This window comes from Hemicordylus capensis, chromosome 5 (assembly GCF_027244095.1).
Source record: "Hemicordylus capensis ecotype Gifberg chromosome 5, rHemCap1.1.pri, whole genome shotgun sequence".
NCBI classification, from domain to species: domain Eukaryota; kingdom Metazoa; phylum Chordata; class Lepidosauria; order Squamata; family Cordylidae; genus Hemicordylus; species Hemicordylus capensis.
Genome location: NC_069661.1, coordinates 180,641,230 through 180,657,122, shown reverse-complemented (window position 1 = coordinate 180,657,122; position 15,893 = coordinate 180,641,230). Strand labels below are relative to the sequence as shown.

The window sequence follows — 15,893 nt, the reverse complement described above, 5'->3', positions numbered from 1 at the left end:
AGAGAGAGAGAGAGAGAAGCCTGAAAACTCCTCAAGCTGCCAGAAGGATAAATATGATTTTACTTAGGGGTATAGGCTAAGGCCTTAGATTCATTTAGTATAGAAAAGGCTAGGGGACATTGGGGTGGGCTTTATTATTCAGAACATCACTCTTAACAGTTGCTTTAAAGGCCACACATTTTATGCTGCTTAGAATTGTATAGTGTGCCCATGCTTATATTTTGATGTACGTATCTTTTGCCACAAATTTACCATTTTGTATGCCTTAGGTCTTTAAATAAAACTTTTAAGCTTTAAAACGTGTGGTCATTGCATTTTGTGTTTGATCATATAAAAGGCCTCCTGAGGCAGTTAAAATAACTGATTTTTCATCTCCCACGGTATCCTCAAAGCAGGGCAGGCTAGTCATTTACTGGTTATTTATGTGTGCTGGTTATTCAGCCTTGCAAGTGAGCAGCCTACACAGCCCAAGTTTAAGCTGGGGCGCCAAACTTTGCAGCTGGCGGGGAGGGAGGCATGTGAAAGTCAAACTTCATAAATACGAGAGCCAGCACAATGTGTGTGCCTTTTTAAATTGCTTTCCCCATACATATGCTTCAATTCATTTTTTTTTAAACCCACACCATCTAAAATGGGTACTCTAGCTAGCGAAACATTTGAATTTCTGGGAAGGGAGGGATAATCTTTTTCAAATGTCTGAGCAAATGACAAATCAATTGTCTCAGCAGAGGAGCAATTTGCCAAGTCAGAATAATGAACGAGTCGTTGCATCACTGTGTTCCTAAAGGAGACATTATGCCAAGTTATATGATTACTCAATATGAACAATTTATAAAAAGTCAACCACAAAGTGGATCATATATTCTACACAGTTTATGTTGACATCTACCTATTTTTTCATTCATTGGCATAATGGCATGAAGAACCCTTCTGTCATGTCTGCAGAGCTAATGTTGGTTCCTAAATTTCCTGTGTTCGTGCCATTATACAATTTATATTACCACACACTGTGAGGAATAAAGCTCAGAAATGCCTGTCTATGGCTGCTTTCATAAGTGACAACAGACACAACTTTTTAAACTTCTAACCCAGCAATAAGGTAGATATGGAATGTAATAAATAAAACAATCAGCTCTAATTCCCACCCTAAAGGTGTGCCTATTACACTTGAATGAAATAGTGGGTGATTTTGCCATTTGGTATTCTTACAAAGAGGCATTGCCTTAAGGATCCATTTTTGGGTCACTACTTTCATTTTATTTATTTATTTGTTTGTTTAATTTATACCACGCCCAAACTTGCATCTCTGGGCGGCTAAGTTGCTATCTCTTTTTTGCTATCTCACTAGTTGCTATCTCTTTTATAGCTGATCACAAAGTGATCTTATATAGATTTAACTAAGAGTTTATGTTTAAAAAAATCCATTTTCTCCTTCTCCTTTCCCACCCTTTTCTTCTCTGACTCCACCTCCCCACACTCTCTACAGGATCTCCACTGCGACAAACTTCTAATTAAACAACTGTGAACTCCACTGTGACGCCACTGTGAACTCCTGGACACTGAAAAAAATCCAAATCAAGTATCTCTTATGCCTGGATGATATTTATACTATATAAATATTCTGGGTGATATTTATTAGCTGCACTAGTACAAATATGATGTGATAATGCAAGGATGTTGTGCTAGCTAGTTGTGCTAAATCAGGAGCTTGCATTCCACAATGGTGTTGTGCTGATGCAACAGGGTATGATTGAATGACCTGTGGCGGCACACCTCCTGCTATGAAACCTCAGTCCATATATGTAGCAAGGAATGATACAAAGTCTCCACTATCCTTGTTATGCAAGCACAAGGCAAAAGTGGGCTGAGACCTCAGGAGACTATGTAACTCGGAGCATCCATTCAGCTATGCGACTGTTTTGCGTGGGTGCATCTTTGTTGCACTAGTGCAGTGCAACAATGCAGTGTTGCACTAGTGCAATCTGGTTGCCAACCATTTACATGGACTGAGTAATCAGCAAACAGATTTGCAGCCAACAAGCACTTCCATCTCTTTTGGTTGGATTCCCAGTCAATCTTGTAATCTCTGATCAGATGGAATAGATGATACCGCTTCATTTAATACTGTTGGAAGTTAAGGACTTTGCGCTGTCTCTTGTCTCAGACAGTGGGGGACAGACTAGTGAGTCAGAGGGCTAGAGGGTCAAGACATTGGTCATCCCTTCTCTACTGCTCTGACACTATCCCTTTGGAATGTAGATTGCTAATCTCAGGGATTTACTTCCTTCCAGCAACTCACTTCCTCTCTTTCTTCCCTACCTGTCCTTCTACCTTGCAACATGGCAAGCTCCTCTCCCTGCACCATGTGTGCAGAGAAGATGCAGAATCCATCTGTATCCAGCTAGATAGATAGATAGATTAGAGATCCTAACTCCTCACTTTCCTATCTAGAATGGAGTTCCTTAATAAATGCCTTATATATTGATTTGAAACTATGAATTGGCTCCAAGTTACTTTACTCTCAGCATACACATGCATGCCTAACTAAATTCTGCTGTGTTGTGCCTCTGTGCACTCTGCTGTAATGAAAAAGGGATTCTCTCACCACAGAGAATTCCCAACAAATAGTTGTGTAGCAGAGAGAATTTTAACTTGTTTTTTTCACCCCTGAAGAATAATTTTCACTTACCAAAGTCCTACAAAACTACGAAATGAGGAGGAGCCCTAAATTCATTTGCAAGTGGGCATCTAAGGGACACAGAATCCTGAATCTAATTGCAAGGTCTCTGGATTCAGGACTGGCTTCAGGTTTTTTTGTTGTTGTTTTTTGGGGGGCTTGGCAAATTGCCCAGCCTGGGTCTTCCTATTTAGATGGGCCCTGAGAGAGTGACTCTGGAATCATCACATGAAGGTTATGGGCACAAAGATAGCGCCAGCCTCCAAGCAGTTACATAATGATTCCGACCCCTTTCTGATTCCTCCATAGTAATCCTACAAAGTGGATACCCCACACGGAGGGTTTGGAGAAGATTTCCTGTTTGTAAAAGATTTGCTCTTTCCTGACTCAGAATCAGTGGGCTCTTAGTACAACCAATAAGATGGTGGGAAATTTGTCATCGCATTTCTGGTGAGGTTTCTTTTTCTTTTTAGCAAACTAATGGGCAAACTACAAATGACATTAAATGTGTCAGCATAGTGATGTTCACTATTTTTCAAGCAGGGGCCACTTGGGCAAAAAACCTTCAATGTGAGAGCTATTTCCCACTGTCCTGACCTGCGCACAACACTGGATTTTTCTCAGTGCTGGAGGGCCCTATAAGAAAGGCAGAGCCCTCTCTTAAGAGCTCCAGGAGAAAGCACAGGGAAGGGTTACTCTGTGCATGCCTTCCAAGATGGTGCAAGGGCTCAGGGGGGTTCTGTTTTCCTTAAAGAAGCCCTCCCTGCTTCTTCCTCTTTGTATCCACACAGCTGGGATGTGGATGAAAAACAGCAGTATGCTCATCACAGAAAAAGGCAAAAGAGAAGGAGCTCCATTTCCTGAAAAGGGAACCCAAGAAGTCAGATCCAAGCAATTTCAAATGCCTTTCCTCTAATGTAAAATGGTCAGGCTATAATTTCTGAATTAAGCAACAAGGGCTTGTTGCTATTCTTTCTGAAGGCAATGATAAAACTCCTCCTGTTTCCAGCAACCTTAATCAACCATCAGAATGGCTCAGCCTAATTTTGTGGGAGTGATCCATTAGCCATTCCTTGCACGTCCCCCTTTTTACCTAATTAGGCTTGGAGGGCAACTCCTTTATTCAAGCCTATAGAATGACATACACACTGGTGTGTTTCTTGAGAAACTATTCCTTTAATTTTTACAACTGATTACTATTTAGCACTTCCGTTTGACAGCACCTGAAGCCAAAGAATTCAAACTGATGTGGTAGATAGGAATCCACTCATGTTTGACCGGGTTTCACTCTGCAAATCAGGAAAATATTTTTTACTGTTAGATAACACTAGGAAGCGAGAGGAATTTAACTCATTAACAACAATACTATTTAGTATCTGTAGAGGTCTTTTGACAACTCAAAGCAAGCACTTCACACGTATAATCTTGTTATCTTACAACAACCCCGTAAGGTAAGTATTATTATACCCATATTGCAGCTGGGAAGCTGAGGATCAGACAAATGTGTGTGCTGAAAGCCAGTTAGGGAGTTCATGGCAGAGGGGAGATTCATACCGAAGATGTTCCAGTTTGTAGCCTAGTCTCTTAGCCACTAGGCTACCTTAGCTCATAATATATTTATTTATTTGATTTCTGTTTCGCCCTTCCAAAAATGGCTCAGGGCAGTTTACACAGAGAAATAATACATAAATAAGATGGATCTCTGTCCCCAAAGGGCTCACAATCCAAAATTTAATCTAAAAATTAAATTTATATACAGAAGTGGAGTCGTCCCCCATCCCCATTGTTCAAGGACTTTTGTTCTGGTAGGACCTGATCATACCCTTTAGGAGGCAGGAAGGCTGGTGCCTCTGTATTATCCTCAGGTATGAGTGAGGAAGAGATTGTCCTGTTCCACTCATTGGGGCTAGAATGCTGCCACAGCTATGGCGCTCCATATAAGAGAGGTTGCTCAAGGCAAGCTTGCTTAGCTAAAGTTAATCCATTGCTACATGAGCCAGGTTTTGTAATGTAATTATAGCACAACCCAGTGAGCACACAACAATAGCCACTGTGGAAACTTTCAAACATGTTTTCATTCTGACCTGTGGGATGCTGGAAGCCTTGCTGCATTAAGACTCTATTCTTGTTTATATTTCATTGTTTTAAAACAATTTTAAAATTTATAACAACCTTTAAAAGGAGGGTTTAAAAAAAATTCCATTCTTGCATCTCCAAGGCATAACCCTAAAACAGCACAGGGGAGGAATAAGCAATCCTAGGAAGGAAGGAAACTATAATGTCCAATTGCTATGTAAATAAAATGGGGGGAAATAATTTCCCTACCTCTGTGGAGCAGAAGAACAAAATTACCAATTAATGGCCACAATAAAGTATTATTACAACTAATAATATACCTAATGTACTAATTATTGCAAGACACCTAGTGATTAAGGATGCATATCCCCTTTGTTATGCAAAACAGCAGCAGCTTTATGGTACGTTGCAAGCGCTCAAAGGCAATAAAAATAAGTATGCCTTTCAACTAATGTACTCTCCAGTTGCCATCAAACTTTCCGAGGAAGCACAAACAACTGCCATTTAATCGGCTCTGCAGAAAAAAGGCAATCAGACGCACAACATTACTCATATTTTATCCTGCTGTTTCTGTATACAATAAAGCTAATAGCAACCTATTTCTTTACAGCACACTATGCTATTGCTAATACATATATCTGCATATCCAAGGAGGATTATTGTCAGCAGTGTCTGTAAAATCCCATGCTCCGTCCCCTCCCACCACGAAAGCCTTACAGGTGTATTTAAAAGAAGAGCTTGCATATGAGCATTTTAAGATAATGTTCAAAACCCAGGAATAAATAGAGCAACTTGACAGGGCTGTTCTGAAGATGAATGTAACCGTGTGCCTTAGGTTGACAGAGAGAAGCTAATGCTTACGTTCCACTTTTGAACCACACAGGCAATACAGGTATCTTAAAGCCAACCTACACATTTAGAGAAAGGTATGTCATTAGACCTGCTGTAACTGCACTGTTTTAGACTACCAGTGGAGAATTGCATATTTGAATGCATCTCTCTGCATCAGAAATGTAGCACATCATGAAGGTGGGTGGGCTTGACAAATCCCTGCCATGCTCATTTTCTACAGGCAGAACTTTTGATGGGGAGAGATGCATTCAGTCAATCAAAATGAATTACTTGACCTGCATGCTGAAGTAGTACAGTCCCAGACGACTGTTTTATGTGATTTTATAAACATATAGATCATTTTCTGGTCCAAATGTAAGGTTAAAGATATTCCATGTAAGAACTGCACAAATCCTTGATGTATTCATAAAGCTAACCAGATGACCCACTAGATCACAGAGAAGGATGTCATCACATTTAACGTTCTCTGAATGAGAAGGTTTCTCTGAACTTGCGCAGAGGTAAATGAAAAGTTTTAAAAAAAAATGGGTCAGTTATTTGCATTACCTTCAATGTAAAACCCCAAACAGATCTTTATGGCCATGTATTCACGTGTACAATTATATGCAAGTTATTCATCTCCTCCCTTTGTAAATGTTGATTAACTGAGTTCTAGCTTGAAAAGCTGTCATTCTTTACTTTACAGCTGAATAGGACCGGGATTTGATTTTAGCAGCTTAGCTTTTGCAAAGCTTATTACCTCTCTTTAGGAAGCCTTTATTTATTTAGGGAGAAATAAGCAGTTAGTATCACTTCAGAGGAACTGAACAGAAGGAACTGAAACTGTCAGGGGGTAGATATAGTGGTGGGCCTTCTATGTGGCAAAGTGACGTGGTTGCCTGAATCAGCAGATTTTGGGGTGTCCGCAGGGTGCTAAGATGCTTCTTGCCACCCCCTACTGCCTCATCTGCCTCCCTCTACCACTTATCTTCCACAGCGACTGGAGCAGCTTTTCACCAAGTAGTGGCATAGCTACTGCCCTGCAAAGAGACCCCCCAAGACCCCCCACCTAGCCCAGAGTTCACTGTCCTACCTCTCTCATGCTCGGTTAGTAGTGAAACGAGGAGAGAAGTGGACGAGATGATGCAATACAATACAGACTTTAAAAAATAATAATACTATTTTGCTATTTGCTATTACTAGCTCGGCATGAGAAAGGTAGGAGGATGTGCACTTGGCCACATCCAAGGAAGAATCACAGGAGGAAGTGGGTGTCTGCATGCATCTCTATGCTCATGTCTAGTGAAATGGTAGCCGTCACCACCATCAACAAAAAAGGAGGCACACATGAGGGGTGGGAAGCATTTGGTGCTCTATCTTGGCCCTACTGAGATCTTGGGTAGCAAGGCAAATAATTCTTAACAGCTGTAATATACTTTCTATATAGGTTGAACAAATAGGAGAATAGATGTCTGGGCACAGCAAATTTTAGTATACTCATAGGGAAATTAAGTCATTTGTGAGCATTAGTGCTGAGAATGAAAATTCAGAGAACAACTCAACCTTGTCATTGCAACACATGTAACAATAGGAAACCATGAAACAATAAAGCCATTGACACATATAGTATATTTTAGAACAATGAAGTCAATCAGGGAAGGATTAGAGCAGATGGATATTCTCTGCTGAGATTATACATTGTACCAGAATAGCTCGAAGGGCTGAGAGAAAATGGGAGCGGAAAGCAATTTTTGCCATGTTCCACAGATTTAGCTCTTTATTAGCTAAATAACGTTTAGTTGTTTATTAGCTTCAAACACCTTTTGACAAGGGTGTTTAAAGCTTCAGTGTATTTGTCCCTCACACACAGCCATTTTTGGAAGGGTGGTACAGAAATCAAATAAATAAAATAACTGTGTTAGCAGTTGGTGAGGTGGGGTGGAAAGTAGTCAGTGTCATTGCAACTGATTAGTGAGGTTGGTGAGGTGGGGTGGAAAGTAGTCAGTGTCATTGCAACTGATTAGACTGAAAGGCAGGGAAAGCACACTTTTGGGGTCTCAGAGTATGGTCTGTCTAAAGGTATATGATACAGCTCCTTTGCTGAAGCTAAGCAGGTCTCAGTGTGGTCAGTGTCTGGATGGGAGACCAATGTATGCCACCTCTGGGGATGGGACACTAGTTCAGTGGTAGTACATCAGCTCTGAATGCAGAAGGATCAACATTCAGTCCCTGGCAGCTTCAGGTGGGGCTAGGAAAAGCTCCTGCCTGAAACCTTGGAGAAGCCACTGCCAGTCAGTGTAGACCAGGCCTGCTCAACTTAGGCCCCCCCAGCTATTTTTGGACTACAACTTCCATAATCCCCAGCCACAGTGGCCAATGGCCAGGGATTATGGGAGTTGTAGGCCAACACCTGCAGTTGGGCCAAAGCTGAGCAGTCCTGGTGTAGACAATATTGAGTTAGATGGACTAATGGTCTAATGGTATAAGGCAGCTTCCTATGTTACTGTCCTTATTTACATGTGTCCTTTGGAGACAGCGGAGGGAAGACACCAGCTGTGTCTGGTATTGGTGAATGATGGCATTTGTCTGTACTACACAGGGAGCTACTGTTGGCCATTCACCAGCAGTGTGTTTATACGAGCTGTGCCCTGACTTGGCCAACTCCAAAAGATGCCTGACCAGCAAGAGTTCCAAGATGTCCTGTTTCTTGGACACAAGGGTAGTAGCCACTCTCTACAGTTGCCACATCTCTGCAGTTGCTGTTGCTGTATATATCTGCTCTACTGTGGGAAGAATTTCTCCACAAATGCAGTACTTGTCTCATCAGATAAATGCTGAAAGAATGGGGTGGGTGAAATTAAAGATATTAGGGGCTCAGGAACACTGTACCTGGCCATTCTAGCCACATGAAGGGACAGTCGTTTGAGTTTCTACTAAGGCAGTGAGCAAAACAGGAGTAGAGCTACAATTGAATGGACGGGGTGGTGGAGGATCAAGTGGCTCTCCACTGCAGGGAGAGGGCCTCCTGGCATGCCTCTCTGAAGAAGAAGGTGGGATTAGGGGACAATCTTCATTTTTTGTCCCAGGGCCCACTTCAACCTTGCTATGCTCCTGAAGCCAACCACCACAATATTTTGGTTTTAAGTTTTATGAAATTTAATTAATGCTTGATGCTATTTTATTGTGCCCTTGCAGGCTGCTTTGGGTGCCATCGGATCACAAAGGATTACGTAGAAATGCCTGAAATAAATAAAATAAATAGGCAAACACACCTGTGATGACAAAAAATGAGGAAAGCAATAATGCTCAGTTCACTGCATACAAAGAGCCTACATCTGGGTTCCACATGTGGTGAAAGCCTTCCTCTTGGATGGAACCAAACTCAATGTGACATGCAAACTCATTGAATGATTAAGTGCTGTCAAGTCGGTGTCAACTCTTAGCAACCACATAGATAGATTTTCTCCAGGATGATCTGTTTTTAGCTTGGCCTTTAATGTCCTTGATGCTGGCCGTCCTCTTCTCTTTCCTTCACCTTTTCTCAGCATTATGGACTTCTCAAGAGAGCTGGGTTTTTGCATAATGTGTCCGAAGAATGATAGTTTGAGCCTGGTCATTTGCACTTCGAGTGAAAATTCTGGATTGATTTATTCTATGATCCATGATCTATGATGGGAGCCACAGTCCAATGTCCGTGAATTCTAGCTGTAGAATGGTTGTCGTTAATGGAAAGTATTCTTGGTATTAGGAGTTTAACCAGAGGTAATGTCTGTTCTCTTTTCCATTCCCCTTCTCAGAGAAAAAGTGAGATTAAGCTCCCAAATGGAAAAGTAGTGCTCTCTAAACCATGCAACTTACATTACTGGATATCTCTTCTTTGCTGATGTTTTTCTGAAGAACAACCTCTGTCCCTCAATTTGGATTGGAACCCTAGTACTTGGGGAAAGGTGTTAACTCTATTTACCATGCTGTTTCCCTGATTTAAATGGTTGCTGCAGGTGTTATTAGCTGTGGAGTGAGTGTCAGTGGAAAGGTAGCCATACTGTACCTGTCTCTACCCCCACCCCCATGACTCATAGCAGTCTGTGCATGTGCATATGCTTTAAATAAGGGAAATGCTACAGGAGGAAGGATGACAAAAGCTCTCCCTCACCACCAGAGCCTCAACACACATATCCCAGCTATTTTTAAGCAAAGAAAAAGATGTTAGGCAATGCACTCACAGATTACACTACTGTATTACCTCATCACTAAGGTTCTGCCACACAGCAAGAATGAACTCCACACAGCTTACCCTCATAACCCTTCATCGATTCTTCTTTATAACAGGGATCAGCAACTGAAGGTCTCAGGAATAGGGGTGTGCAATTCGGATTTTCGGTGATTCGGTTCGGGACCCGAACCAAATCACCCCTGTTCTGTTTTGTGCCCGGATATAGGCCACCCGAATCACCCTTGATTCGGTTCGGATTTGGATTTAATCCGAATCCGAATCGATTCGGGGGGAAAGGGCCCAGGGGCAAGATTTTGGGTTGGGTTGGTAGTGCCCAATGGGTGGAAGCTACCACCCCAATTTCAGGGGGATTGGGCAAAGGGCTAATTTGGGGGGAATTTTTGAAGTTTTAGTGACTTTGGGGCAGTTTGGGGGCATAGTATGGGATCTGGGCAAAAAGAGTGGGGTGGGGTGGTAGTGCCAAATGGGTGCAGGCTACCACCCCAATTTCAGGGGGATTGGGTAAAGGGCTGATTTTTGGGGAATTTCTGAAGTTTTCGTGTCTTTGTGGCAGATTGGGGCAGAAATTGGGGCCTGGGGCAGAATAGTGGGGTGGGGTGGTAGTGCCTAATGGGTGGAGGCTACCACCCCAATTTAAGGGGGATTGGACAAAGGGCTGATTTTTTGGGAATTTTTGAAGTTTTTGTGTCTTTGGGGCAGTTTGGGGGCAGAAAGTGTATCTGCCCCAAAAGGGTGGGGTGGGGTTGTAGTACCTAATGAGTGGAGGCTACCACCCCAATTTCAGGGGGATTGGGCAGAGGGCTGATTTTTTGGGAATTTTTGAAGTTTGGGTGTCTTTGAGGCAGATTGGGGGCAGAAAGTGGATCTGCCCCAAAGGAGTGGGGTGGGGTGGGCTGGTAGATAGTGTCTAATGGGTGGAGGCTACCACCCGTCCCCAATTTCAGAGTGATTGGGCAGAGGGCTGGATTTTGGTGAATTTCTGAGGTTTTCTTCATAAGGTGCAGTGTACTAGATTGATATTCATAGTAAATGAGAGTGTGAAAAAGTGAAAGTGGGGTCATGAGAGTTCTTTAATTGAAAAAAATCTCATTTGCTATCACTGAATGAGAATTCACACCTCAGAAGTTTTTCTGAAGGGATGTTATTCCCTTATTTTCTGAGGTGTGAATTCTCATTCAATGATAGCAAATGAGATTTTTTCTCAATTAAAGAACTTTCATGACCCCACTTTCACTTTTTCACACTCTCATTTACTATGAATATCAATCTAGCACACTGCACCTTATGCAAGAAAAACCTCAGAAATTCACCAAAATCCAGCCCTCTGCCCAATCACTCTGAAATTGGGAACGGGTGGTAGCCTCCACCCATTAGGCACTATCTACCAGCCCACCCCACTCTTTTGGGGCAGATCCACTTTCTGCCCCCAATCTGCCCCAAAGACACCAAAAATTCCCAAAAAATCAGCCCTCTGCCCAATCCCCACTATTCTGCCCCAGGCCCCACTTTCTGCCCCCAAACTGCCCCAAAGTCACTAAAACTTCAAAAAACAAACAAACCCAAAATCGGTCATGAGCCAAATCACCCGAATTTTTCGGCCCCGAAATTCGAGTGATTTGACTCGGCCCCGAAAAATATCGGGGGACATCGGGGGTGATTCGGTTCGGCCCCGAATCACCCGAAATTGCTCATTTCAGGCACAGATCGATCTGTGCCCGAAATTTTTTGCACATCCCTACTCAGGAATCCAACCAGGTCTCTGGGAAGGCCTAGCTAGCCCCTCAGTGGCTAATGCAAAGACAAGAGAAATGTATAAAGAAAGTAATGGCTACAGCCATAATGCAGGACTTGGTAGCAGCCCGTGAATGGGCAGGAGGGTCTGGCCCAATACCCTACATCACTTCCTCAAAGCATTCTGGTAACTGACCAAAGCTATAGAGAAGTCAAATTGTTATTTACAGTTATAGCAAATTATCACATGCTAGAACTACAAGGACATATTGCTGAACAATTGGCTAACCTTTTCTAAAAGCTTTCTTGTATCTAAACCTATTGACTGGCAGCATACACTGACACATACAAATACTGAACACCCCATTTAACTGTTGATAGCAATGGAAGGCCAGTTCACATGACCTTTTGGTAATAGGACAGATCCTTATCTCATTTCTCATGGCTGTTAAGTCAATATCCACTGCCTCTATTGCTGTCTAAATGCTGGAAATGTAATGCCCTAAAGTGTACTTTGTACACTTGCTTTGAAATTTATTGTACAGGTGGCCCTCATTATTTGCGGGACTTCTGTTCTGGCCTACAACCGCAGATAATGAGACCACGGATAATGAAACCTTAAGTCAATGGCAACTGGGGGCTTAGGTTCTGGAGCCAAGGAAAATAACTGAAAAATCACCAAAAATACAGAGTAAAAGCAGAAATGAGGATGCAGCACAGCACTGTACCTTGGCCATTTTAGCTCTCCCATTGTCTCTCTCCAGCTCTCCAAGAAATGCCCCCCAGCTCCACTAGTGATACATAATTATGAAGTTTATTCACCCCACAGATGAACCCTTTGGTCTGGTTGGTTGGAACCCCAGCGCCTTGGTTTGGTTGGTTGGAAGGTTGGCCAAACAGGCAGCACACAATAAAATTTATTTAAATCCAACAAAAGTAGAGGAGTTACCTCACTCCACTGCTGGAGTTTGCAGCACTCCAGCTCTCTTCAGTAGGGATGCGCATGAACCAAGGTTTGTGCACTGGTTCAGCACTATGGGGAGGAGAGTAATGAGCAGGATCCTTTAAAAAGAGGAGAGCAGGTCCTTATCTGTTCTCTGTCGCCACTTGCAGCTTTCTGCTGCGACCATGCTGCCCACAAGAACCTGCACGCCATGCTGGTATGCAGATGGCATCCACACATGTGCAGGCACCATTTGCATGGTAAGTGTGGTGTTTCTGACCATGCAAATGGTGCCCACACGTGCACCACACATGCACCATGTGTCTGCCAGTGCCACATGCAGGTTCTTAGGGGCAATGCTGTCACAGCAGGAAGCTGCATGTGGTGGCAGAGAGCAGGAAAGGCCCTGTTCTCCTCTTTTTAAAAGATCCCGCTTGCTGCTCCCTTGCCCGTAGTGCTGAGGCAGTTTGGACCGTGTCCGATCCAGTTTGGCACCGAACCAGTGAATGAACCTTGATTAATGCACATCCCTGCCTTCTAGTCTCTGGCATGCAGCAGCAAAAAACCCCACAACAAACTCCACTTCATTGGTGTTGGTGTTCAAAACACTCCAGCTCCAGTTTTCTGCTTGGCACACAGTCACAGATCAGGTAGCAGAAGAAGGCCCTGGAGAAGCAGACCTGCTGCAGGCATTATCATTGTCATCCTCCTCCTCCTTGAAGCCATAGAAAGTGAAGGTGTTTCTTTATGATGACGACTCTGGAACTGTGGTGCTCGGTGTGGCTACCATTTCAAAGTAACTGGTGATGGTGCTTTGCTTGGTCTTGCTTTGCAAAACCCAGTAGGTGTCCTTATGGGGTTGCAAGCCTCCAGCTGCCTTTTGAACTTGATGCTGCACTCCATCAGGGGATGAAGTGTGAAGACCTTGTCAGTCAAGGCAATCCCCCAGGTGCAGAATCTCAGACCATCCCTTTGTGGTGAAGGACTTGGGGAGCATCTCCTCTTCTTTCTCACTTTCAGGAACTGCCTGGATTATGTCCTCCCATTCCTCCTGATGGGTTTGGAGGAGCTCCTCTACCTCCAAGAAGCTCCACAGGGAATTTCAAAAAAGGCTCCCAAAGGCTTGCAAAGGCTCCACAAAAATAGCTCCAAAAAGCCTCCAAAAGCTCCAGAGCAATGGCTCCTAAAGATTCCAATGGCTTCCTAAGGTGACCAAAGGATACCCAAGGCTGCCAAATGCTACCCTAAATGGTTTTTAGAAGCATTAAAAAAACCCTCAAAAAATGCAGACCAAAGCACTCCACTGTCCTCCTCCAAACTTCTCTCAAAAACCACGAGCACATGTAGCAAGAGCACAACCATATAAGGGCAGTACCGCATGTGCCGAAAACTGTGGATATGTGAAATCGCTTACCGTGGATAACGAGGTTGGGTATATATTGCCAGACTGCAGATATGCAAAACTGTGAGTGCTGAAACTGTGGGTAACAAGAGTCAACTGTATTCTGTCTAGTAATCTTTTGTGTTTTGTTGTTTGGAAGTTTGTCCCAGTGGGGATCCTATAGAGAGTATGGGGGGGTGGGATCAGAAATAAAAGAGAGGGAAAGAGGAGAAAGGGACTTGTTTCTGAAATAAAGTCTTAGTGAAATCCACATAAGATAGTTTCATGTTTATGAGGGAAGCAATTATTAAAGAATGGTTTGCTTGTGCCCTCATTCTGGCATGAGGGTCAATTATAGGGTCAATTACACCCTGAAAATATCATGGCAATTCTCTTTTACAACAGTGGCACTTCACCTTAGGAACATAGGAAGCTAACTTATACCAAGTCAGACCATTGATCCATCTAGTTCAATACTGTCTACACTAGGAATGTGCACAGACCGGTTCGGAGGCCATTCTAAAGGCCTCCAGACCGGTCCGGTCACTGGGTGGTTTTGGTTCGGGTGGGGAGTTTGGGGGCTTCCATTAAGGGCGGGGGGGGGGCTTTACTTACCCCTCCCGCGCTTTCCACACACTGCCGCCGTAATTATTGAAGAAATTGCTCCTCCGATGGCTGTTCCTATTTTAAAAAATGGCTGCCCCCTTGAAGCCCTGGCCCCCTGCTGCTGCCTTGAAGCCCCCTCCCACCCCCTTAAATCTCGCCCCGGGCCCTTAAATCATGCCCCGATAACATTAAGAGGCGGGCGGCGGGGAGATGTCCTCCCGCCCCCTTCCCTGCTAGGGTGCAAAAGACTTTAGGAAGGCTTCTGCGCGCGCACGCGCAGAAGCCTTCCTAAAGTCTTTTGCAGCCTAGCAGGGAAGGGGGCGGGAGGACATCTCCCCGCCGCCCGTTTCCCTGCCAGTCTGCAAAAGTACTTTTACTTTTGCAAAGAACTTTGCAAAGAACTGTTTCTTCTTTGCAAAGTTCTTTGCAAAAGTAAAAGTACTTTTGCAGACCGGCAGGGAAACGGGCGGCAGGGAGATGTCCTCCCGCTCCCTTCCCTGCCGGTCTGCAAAAGTACTTTTACTTTTGCAAAGAACTTTGCAAAGAAGAAACAGTTCTTTGCAAAGTTCTTTGCAAAAGTAAAAGTACTTTTGCAGCCTAGCAGGGAAGGGAGCGGGAGGACATCTCCCTGCCGCCCGTTTCCCTGCCGGTCTGCAAAAGTACTTTTACTTTTGCAACGAACTTTGCAAAGAAGAAACAGTTCTTTGCAAAGTTCTTTGCAAAATTAAAAGTACTTTTGCAGACCGGCAGGGAAACGGGCGGCAGGGAGATGTCCTCCCGCCCCCTTCCCTGCTAGGCTGCAAAAGACTTTAGGAAGGCTTCTGCGCGCGCACGCGCAGAAGCCTTCCTAAAGTCTTTTGCACCCTAGCAGGGAAGGGGGCGGGAGGACATCTCCCCGCTGCCCGCCTCTTAATGTTATCGGGGCATGATTTAAGGGCCCGGGGCAAGATTTAAGGGGGTGGGAGGGGGCTTCAAGGCAGCAGCAGGGGGCCAGGGCTTCAAGGGGGCAGCCATTTTTTAAAATAGGAACAGCCATCGGAGGAGCAATTTCTTCAATAATTACGGCGGCAGTGTGTGGAAAGCGCGGGAGGGGTAAGTAAAGCCCCCCCCGCCCTTAATGGAACCCCCCACCCCAGTGCCGGACCGCAGCTCCGCGGTTCCGTGCACACCCCTAGTCTACACAGACTGACATAGTTTGTGATGATGTCATCCAGCCCAATTCAAGAAAGCAGACGTGTAAACTTTTGAGGTGCAAGTAGGCTAACTTGTGAACCGCCTAACTGATTGAACCAAATTTGCTACAGCTGTAGGGGCACACGGGGAAACCTCAATGGTATAGGTTGTGATGATGTCATCTACCCCAATCCAAGATGGTGGACACATGGATGTTTGAGGTGCAAGTGGGCTAACTTGT

The 15,893-nt window shown here is 44.1% G+C and overlaps 1 protein-coding gene across 5 annotated transcripts in view; it reads right to left on the bottom strand.

Annotated features, from left to right (window-relative positions):
* TMEM117 (transmembrane protein 117) overlaps positions 1 to 15,893 on the bottom strand; it is a 355,803-nt gene that overhangs the window by 35,639 nt on the left and 304,271 nt on the right. The gene's annotated exons all lie outside the window — the stretch shown is intronic.